At 34.6% G+C, this 6,485-nt stretch overlaps 1 pseudogene; it reads right to left on the bottom strand.

Annotated features, from left to right (window-relative positions):
- Nucleotides 1–4,847: 4,847 nt before the first annotated feature.
- LOC148519972 (5S ribosomal RNA) lies at nt 4,848–4,966 on the bottom strand (annotated as a pseudogene).
- Nucleotides 4,967–6,485: the final 1,519 nt, after the last annotated feature.

The following is a 6,485-nucleotide window of genomic DNA, read 5'->3' on the forward strand; positions in this document are numbered from 1 at the left end:
TGCTTTAAATGCGGTTTCAATAACTGTATATAACATATGATTTGCCTTTCTATTGAAAAAAGTTAAACTGTACAGAAACACACAATATTACCTGTACAAATAATCAGGTGACATCGTTGATATATTAAGTATCCATATGTAACAAATCAAGTTTGCATATGCATTACTTTTTTTGGAAAGTTGTTACTTATCAACAAAATGGACTATATTGAACTAGTCCTACATATTTATTGCTTTGACCAGGTAATGGTGCAATTTTCCCTCTATTAATATACCTACAGCCATACATTACATGATTTGTATAATCTCATCTGATCTTGGAAACCAAACAGTAATTGGCCTGGTTAGCACCTGGAAGGGTGACCTCCTGGGAATACCAGGTGCTGTAGGCTAAAACAATAACTTTAGGATTATTTTGTGCACATGGTCAAGCTTTAGAAATACAACTTAGTATTTATCTATATAGTATTAACAATTTATACCAATTTTTAATTTGTGTAATGTACAATTTATCAATAATTCGCTCCAGATTTCACTATGTTTATGAAGTCTGATTTTCACAGATGATGGATTCATATCATCTGATTATTATGATCAAAATGTATGGTACTATATTATTTTATTGATGTAAAATAAATGTAAAATTTTAGCAATATTATAATGATTCCACAAGAGTGCCCCAGATAATAGCCCTACTTTTTCTCCTTTGTTGCTTAACATATGAGTTCACTCAGTATATCTGTATATCTTGCTCTTTTTATTCTCCCTCAGATGTTGGAACTATACTAGCACATTAATATATGGTACACACATATAATCCTATGGAAACTCTCATGCATTTTCCACACATTCAATCACATTACCCTAACTCATGAAGGGGTAAGACGTAGAGACCCCCATAGCCACTATACACTTTTGCACACCCACATGGTTTACATTCACATTATCATCCAAGGAATAACCAACTCATAAAGGATACGATGTTGTATCCCCATATCAGGTCTATTTGCTGACCTATGGACATCTTCCATGTAATTTTTGAAGTATGCAACAGTAACAGGAAAATAGGTTCTGGCTCTGTTGCTGTTAGCATTGCAGAGTCATAAATTCCTATCAGTACTGTCATATTTCACAACTACATTTTTCTTTCTTCATCTCGCTTTATGCATGATCCCATTGTTCACCAATCACCAATGTCATTTGACATATGATGGATAGTAACATGGGTAACTGCCTCTGTAGTGAGACTTCATCTAAAAACTCTTTATTACTGACAATATTCAAAGGCTCTGTAATTCTCTTATTGGTACTCTCATTATAGACTTTCAGGGATGATTCCTGCAATGGCATTATCAGGTTTCTTCTTGCTGATACAATGTAACAGCAGATACCCTGTATACTCATTCGTCCCCTCAAATTGCATTAATGACATGCTCACATGCCATCCAATGCATGACATAATGACATGCAGCAGCTGTCACCCGTGCAACGCATTTGGGGTCCACTTTCTTCTTCTTGTACAATTATTCCCATGGGAACTTTATACCATGATTTATGAACTAGGTCGTCACTTAGCATAACAATTCATATAACCTTCTTCTTGTGACTTTCCACCAACTAATCAATCTACATTCTGTCCTACTTCCATCTCCTCACCTTTCAACGTATATCTCAGGTGACTATAACCAACATAAGGACAAGATAGTTTTTTCTACTACCCATATACAATGCAGAAAACTTACATGATTCTCCCTACGATATCCAAGTGGGTGTTTTTTGGAGAGATCTACTTCATACTATACACATGCCATAGCAGATGCATGTTTTCCATGTGACTGGAAACATATGCCATCACAAACATATGATAATAATGCTTTCAGACATTCACTGGGTATGTCATCACAGACATTAAACACACATGACACCACAGACATTGATGAGGCATGTCAGTATAGACATCTTTTATGTACATTTTTATTAACACACATCATTGTTGACACTTATTTTGTGCATATAATTTCAACATGTAACTGCATATACAACATAAAAATTTTTTTTTATATAGATGTTTGAATCATCACTCTAGAGATTTTATTACACAAGCTTTTGCAGATGGATATTAGGCACTTATTATACACAATTACCATGAACATTATGTAAACAGATACCATGCATTTTAATTGAAACACTTGCCAGGTATGACATTACAGATAGACACCCTATATATCACATGATGATACACTATAACTACTACTGAAGATGGCACTTTAGGTTAATCAATGAACTTTCATCCCACCATTAGTTTTTTCAATTAAATCACCTTCTCCTTATTATATATCCATTGTACATTTTATAAATTTTCTTCTAATAAAGATGATCAGACTGACTCTCATATGTCCAACCATACATAGTCTATCACCCTTATGGGACACATAGGATCATATGGACACCAGATATTATAGGAGATACTTTAGCCATTTGAGTCTGATTATCATGTAAGGATAATTTCCTCTTTCTGGCTAATGATGCCCATGAAACCATAGATAATAAATGGAATGAATTCTGTGAAGTTATCCCTATCCTGACTAATTGATATATATATTTTGTTGCTTTCTCTCATGATCCGGATATGCAAAACAGCTAAACAAATATATTGATTAGAGATAGCACGACTGCAATTATATATCTATGTGCACATATTCCCCTGCACAAGTTTCTATACAGCAGCTGCATGGTGGGTGTATGCACAGATCTACTGTCTTTTACGTAAAGGCAAAAAATACACTGTCAGATACACTGTGGGGGAAGTGATGCACAGCTTTATTTTGTAAATATATCGGGTGTTTTCTTATGTTATCTGACACCTTTCTCATATATGGGATCAAAGAAATACATGATTGTCTGAATAGATTTGAGATATAGTTATACTATATCTGACATTTATATGCTTGTCTTTCCCTGTACGCACATCTACAGGAATACATTACTGAGATGTCTCTACATGAGAAAATGTTTCCGTGATATCCATTATTATCAGGTAACTGTTAGCTCCAAATTGTATCCATAGTCTAATAATAGTGCTGGACATCACTTCCCATAGGGCAATTTTCTATTACTTTCTATATAATATCAGACAAATGTATGACTGTCATAACACACACAGATAACAAGTGTGTCTGACATACATCATATCATTTTGAAAAAACGGGGGGGGTTTGGTACCGCACAGAACCATATATTATTACGGCATTAATTTACAACCAACCATATTTCATTTTGTATTTAGAGATTGTGACATAACATGTTGTTGGTGGTGCTCCCAAAGCCCAAAATATAACATGTACAAAAAACAAAGAGCCAAGAAGGGCTAGTTGTTGGGGCACTCTTAAATCAATTTTAATAAAATTTAACCTTTATTAGTAATTGTGAGGTAGATAATAGTATGCTGCACTGTGTATATGTAAGCAGCTCAGTGTAGTTCGATTTAGACAAGGTAATAGGATGACCGAGCACTAAGTACTATTGTTAGTTCCTATTGATCTAAGTTAAAAATAGTAATAAAAAAATAAATAAAATAAATAAAAAATTTTAAAAAACCCTTTTAAAAAAAACCCTTTTAAAAACGTTTCTCTTGTTTTTCTCTCCTTTTATTATTTTTCTCCTTTTTTTGTAAAATAAATAATTAAATAAATAAAAACAGTATGCACCAGACAAGCAGGGAGGGGAAGAGGGTATTAGGATAGGTAAATAGAGAGAATCCAATGTTTAAAACTCTTTTAAAAACAATGTTAGAGCAGGAGGTGAAATGATATTCAATGTCCAGATGATTAGGAGGGACGACCAATAGTATCAGGGATTGGATCAATAGCAGCGAACTTGTCAAAATATATTGATCTTTTCCTAAAAGACTTAGTATGAAAACAGAAAAGCTATCTAAAAGACATGATGAGTATACTACAGGTGTTGAACAATACAGAATGGCAAGACGACTACACTCTCTGCACAAGTGATATAAAATCATTATACATGGCAATAGATCATGAGGCAGGATGTGAAGCAGCCCGCCATTTTTATCAAAACAAACGGACATTTCATATAGTCAGATTAATTTTATTCTGGCCAATATTGATTTTATCCTGATGCATAATTATTTCTGGTATGGAGGAGAATTTTATCTACAGAAACGTGGCACCGCTATGGGCACACCTTTTGCACCAAGTTTTGCAAATTTGTTCGTGGCATGGTGGGAGGACTGCAATATCTGGAACAATAACGAATATATCACGAAAATCGTCAGTTGGCACCTTTATATGGATGACATCTTTTTTATTTGGAAGGGTACAAATTAAGAATTGATAGATTTTATGACACACATGAATAATAACAACTTGAATTCACAACTACCAATTGTGCAGAATTATTATTAATTATTTATTTTACAAAGAAAGGAGAAAAAAATAAAAGGAGAGAAAAAAAAGAGAAATGTTTTTAAAAGGGTTTTTTTTTTTTTAAAAGCTTTTTTTTATTTTATTTTATTTTATTTATTTTTTTATTACTATTTTTAACATAGATCAATAGGAACTGACAATAGTACTCAGCGCTCAGTCATCCTAATACCTTTATTAGTAATTATTAAAAAGCTGCAATCACCTCATTTTAATAGAATAAATGGATACAGCAAAATAAATATTCAAATAATTCTGAGTAATCATGCTCCTATAAATTCTAGATTATTTATTTACATCATACCGGAGTTTTGTACCCGTGGTGATCCTGAAATCAACATAAACCAAATTAAATGTAATCACTTACGTACCTGCTATTAGTCTCATTCTGCTCCTAAATATTACCTACAACACCCAATTTTCCTTGGTGGTCTCCCATCCAAGTACTAATCAGGCCCAATACTGTATAGCTTCCAAGATCAGACGAGATTGGGCATATTCAGTAAGGTATAATTGTAGGACTATATAAACAGGAGATTGGGGGTCCTGGTGTAATATAGTTAAGGGCATTATGTAGTACTAACTCAGTATGAGAAGTCCACTTTGATTAAACAATGGACATAAATTCCAAACAAAATACTGCACCAGCATACTTTGCTTAATGAATAAATTGGTTATGTTACATTCTAAAGTATGCATATCATATTCATATAGCCATATAAACAGATGACCAGGTATAAGTAATGTCAGTCTAATAGTGCCTGGGGATAATTAGGTATATTGGGTGTTGTAGGTAATATTTAGGAGCAGAAAGGGACTAAGGTCCTGATTCAGACCTGCTTGCAAGCGCTGAGTGCTCGCAAATGGGTCGATGTTGGCCAAGTGCGAGACCTGTATAGATATGGGCAAGCCATTGCTCTGGGTCTCGTACCAAAGGGGGTCTGCTGTCGATGGAGAGTGACAGCATGCCCCCTTTGGTGGGCGGCCTGGGGGAGTGGCTGGCCAGATGGAGGCGTTCCCATGGGAATGCCTACCATCTGGGGCCGGCCCCACTGACATCACAAGCACTCCAGGGCTTGCGGCAACGAGACCCTACCACAAGGGTCTCGTCGCAAGCCCGATGGTTGCGATGGTCTAGACCATCGTGACCATATTCCTGTCCGCTCGCTATTGCTGTGGGTGGTCACCCACAGCTATACAAGCGGCCAGGAGGCCACTCTAAAAATGAAGAAGGACGGCCCTGATTCAGAGCGAGCGCTCTGTCAGAGCGTCCGGCTCTGAATCAGGGCCAAAGTGAATAATAGCAGGGACATAAGTTATTACATTTGATTTGGTTTATGTTGATTTCAGGATCACCACAGGTACAAAACTCCTGTATGATGTGAATAAATAATCTAGAATTTATAGGAACATGATTACTCAGAATTATTTGAATATTTATTTCGCCGTATCCATTTATTCTATTAAAATGAGGAGATCTGCAGCTTTTTAATAATTATTAATAAAGTTTACATTTTATTAAATTTGATTTAAGAGTGCCCCAACAACTAGCCCTTCTTGGCTCTTTGTTTTTTGTACAAATCTAGACGCTTTGTTTTTTAGATGCTATACTCATGCCTTAGAACTTGATTTATTTCCTAGAAACACAGAATGATTATATTGTAACATATAATAATTTTGACTTGTGTTGTTTGTGTTTTATATACATTTTGGAAATTTATTTTAACGGATTACAATAAAAGTTAATTTTTAATTACTACATTAATTATACATAAAAGTGCCCCACAAAAAGAGCATACTTTTCTCTCTTCTCTTTGATTAACATCATTAACACCAAATGTGCATCAGTATCAAAATCCTGCTGCCCTGATATCGCACTTTACTAGTTCTCTGCTTTATAATTCAAATCCAGCTTCTTTCAAGTCATGACGGAACCACCTTAAATATTAATTATTGCCATTTTAATAGAATAAATGGATATTATTATCCATTTATTCTATTAAAATGAGGAGATCCGCAGCTTTTTAATAATTATTAATA

Source organism: Taudactylus pleione, unplaced genomic scaffold (assembly GCF_031769625.1).
Source record: "Taudactylus pleione unplaced genomic scaffold, aTauple2 ptg000179l, whole genome shotgun sequence".
Classification (NCBI taxonomy): Eukaryota; Metazoa; Chordata; class Amphibia; order Anura; family Myobatrachidae; genus Taudactylus; species Taudactylus pleione.